This window comes from Cebus imitator, unplaced genomic scaffold (genome assembly GCF_001604975.1).
Source record: "Cebus imitator isolate Cc_AM_T3 unplaced genomic scaffold, Cebus_imitator-1.0 Scaffold64, whole genome shotgun sequence".
Classification (NCBI taxonomy): Eukaryota; Metazoa; Chordata; class Mammalia; order Primates; family Cebidae; genus Cebus; species Cebus imitator.
In genome coordinates this window covers 7,832,546-7,836,005 of record NW_016107379.1, presented here as the reverse complement: position 1 = coordinate 7,836,005, position 3,460 = coordinate 7,832,546, and the positions used below count along the sequence as shown (strand labels likewise).

Below are 3,460 nucleotides of genomic sequence, written 5' to 3'. Positions count from 1 at the left end.
ATCGCGCCATTGCACTCCAGCCTGGGTAACAAGAGCGAAACTCCGTCTCAAAAAAAAAAAAAAAGCTGCCTAAGAATGAAGTACTCATGGTGAACATAGGGTCCCTGTCAATAGGAGGGAGACTTAGTGCTGTCAAGGCCGATTTGGGTAAAATTGTTTTGACCAATCCAGTGTGCACAGAGGTAGGAGAAAAAAATTGCCCTTAGCTGAAGAGTTGAAAAACACTGGCGTTTAATTGGTTGGGGTTAGATAAGAAGAGGAGCGACAATCAAGCCAACAGTAGATGATGACTGACGAACACCAGTTAAATAATACATTTGGATGGAGTTGGAAGTTGGAATTTCTCTTAACAACCAAGGAGTTTATTTTCAAAGTAATATGGGGAATTTATTTACAGTTTGTTACCTTAGTAGATAGCTATAAGATTATTCTCATGTTTTTGTTTATGAAAACTTAGGAACTGAAATTAATATAAAAGTTGGTGTAATGTTGGATTGAATCTATATTTTGACAGAAGCATTGCCATATAATGTCACAATTATATCATGCAGTTTTGTTCTGCATGTCTTGTTTTGTTTTGTTTTTGAGTCTGGCTTTGTCACCCAGGATGGAGGGCAGTGGCCTGATCTGCAACCTCTGCCTTCCGGGTTCAAGCAGTTCTCTTGCTTCATCCTTTGAAGTAGCTGAGATTACAGGTGTGTGCCACCACACCTGGCTAATTTTTGTATTTTTAGGAGAGACAGGGTTTTGACACGTTGGCCAGGCTAGTCTCTCCTGACCTCAGGGTGATCACCCTACCTTGGCCTCCCACAGTGCTGAGATTATAGGCGTAAGCCACTTTGCCCCACCCATATCATTACAGTTTGAAATGAATTTTTGCTACAACCAGCCTTTGCTTTAGCACACACACACACATATATGTATACCACTGAACCTGTCTGAAATAAAGTTTCATTTTCGTGATTCCTCTTTGAATAGCTCCAAGCTGATGGACTGTTGTACCAATGAAAACTTAAAGAGACAGATTCTCCTTGAAGACCTTCTCCCTTTTCTTTGGCCCCATATTTTATATTGCTTTATCTTTGACATTTTGCATGAAAAGGAAATTAATGGGTTCAAATCAAATTGTTCTTTAGAAATTTTAGAAATTGTTCCTATGGACAAATCTTTTTTTCTCTTGCTCTTCCTGGCCTGAAACACAGGAAACCAGAGTCAGAAATTATCTTTCTTTCCTTGTGATGGTTTGAAATTTTTTCTGCATTGTTTTATGTCTGAAATCCAATAGTCTTCCTCCATTGGAAAATACTGTTATACCATATAATTCTAGATGAGTAACAAAGATCTTTCTAGGCCTTCATTTTATGTTTTTTTTTTTAACTGTTACATTATGATCATAACACATGTTATAATATTACTAATTTTTGGACATTCCAAAAGGCCAAGAAGTAAAAGATGTTAGAAAGCAGCAACTGAGTCAAGATGCCCCACAGAGATTTTGGTTTAATTGTTGTGATTTAATTGGCTTGGAGTAGAATTGAGGCATTGGTATCTTTAACAACTCTCCTCAGTGTTGAGAAATTTAGAGAGTTGAGAAGTAGGTATATTAAATTACAGAATCTCACTGAGTTTTGATAGTCTGATAATACAGTTTGCTTTGCTTTTCTTAAATTTGCATTGAGATGGGATTTGAAGCATATTGTGCTCTTTCGAATGTTGAAGTTGCATTGTAGAAGTTGAGAACCTCTGGCTATGGGTTATCTAAGTTGATGTTTTGAGGACGAATATTAATGTTATATACTTGGCTGACTTTGAAGGTTGTTTTGCAGCATGAGGAACACAAATAAAACAATTCTACATCAAACACTAAAAAAAGAAAAAAGAACATTTTAAAACTAATAATTTTAATTGGCATAGTGGTTTCAAATTGTATGTTGTTGTAGTACTTCACAGATGGTTACCAACTTTTGTTGAAAAGGATGTTTACTTTTATTTCATTCAGAGAAAGACCGTGATTTAGGTAAACAGTGTGAATGGTTAGGTGATGAAAGGTGAGACAGGATGCATGATGGAAGGCAAAGCATGGGATCTAGGCAGCTGTAGGAAAGATTGCATGTTTACTGAAGCAGGCAAGAACTTTGCTTTCTGAGTTTATAGGTCAGGGCAATAAAAAGTTCAATTCAAACTGACAAACAGCGGTGAAGGGGGATCAAATAGAATGATGAGTGAGTATGTACCCCTTTCCTTTGAAATGTGTCACCAAATTCTAGCATCTGAGTGTCCCTTAATATCAAAGAGGCAGAAGACCGATGAACTCATATAATGAATATAATTAAGAATGAACAAATTTTTGTGTTTCTCTAATTTTTGAACTATAGGGCAAAAGCTTTTGGTAAAATCTGAAGTATGGAGAAAAGTGAAATTTAACCTATTGAGTACTGTGACAACTTGTGAAAACAAATGTTAGATTGTTTTTCTTCATGATAATTAAGGGTAGTTTTAAATGTATAGTGTGTTCCTGATGTGTTACGTGTTTATACATGTTTGTGACTACTTAGGTATTTGCTGCTTTTTTTTTTTTTTTTTTTTGGTGAACACAGCCAGATAAATGCAGATAGGGTCCACAGTGTTTCTGCCACACTAGCTTTATTAGGAACTTTCTGCCTTTTTTGCAGGATCATGGGTTGTAATTTCAGGTTTCTTTGGGCACATTAATTCTGAATAGAACCTGAGATTGTGCTAACTAGAAGTGTGGTGATTTTGGTAGTGAGTTCATAACAGGACTCAGGTACTTACATACTCAGTGGTCATTGCTGTTGTAGCAATTGTGGTATACAATTGAACTTGAAGATCACTTGGGATATTCCTAGGCCATTACATTAGACCTCTGAGAAAATTTTTTTAAGCGCAATTCAATATTTATGATTTAGTTTATAGTTAATCTAAGAACTTTTAGAATTATTTGTGGGTAGAGAGAAGGAGGCTGTACATTTACAGAGACCCTGATGAAGCTTGAAATTGAGACACTGAATTTGCCTTTCTTTCCCAGTTCTCTGCTGATGGGCTAGGCTCTGGTCCAAGGAGTGGCATATGACTCTCAAATAACCCCTGTATCCTTTGCCAATTACTCTTTTCAGGGAGGTTGATATATCATATGTACATAAGAATGTTTAGAAAAGAGGCTGAGCACGGTGGCTGATGCCTATAATCCCAGCACTTTGGGAGGCCGAGGCAGATGGATCACAAGGTCAAGAGATTGAGACCATCCTGGCCAACATGGTGAAACCCCGTCTCTACTAAAAATACAAAAATTAGCTGGGCATGGTGGCTCGTGTCTGTAGTTCCAGCTACTCAGGAGGCTGAGGCAGGAGAATTGCTTGAACCTGGGAGGCAGAGGTTGCAGTGAGCCGAGATTGCGCCGCTGCTCTCCAGCTTGGTGACAGAGTGAGACTCCATTTCCAAA

General features: G+C 37.7%; 1 protein-coding gene and 1 pseudogene across 2 annotated transcripts in view; both read left to right on the top strand.

Annotated features, from left to right (window-relative positions):
• Nucleotides 1-665, top strand: part of LOC108305634 — a 3,230-nt pseudogene extending 2,565 nt beyond the window's left edge.
• The window catches only part of KIAA1958 (KIAA1958 ortholog), a 180,144-nt gene that overhangs the window by 23,303 nt on the left and 153,381 nt on the right, over nt 1-3,460 (top strand). The window lies entirely within an intron of this gene.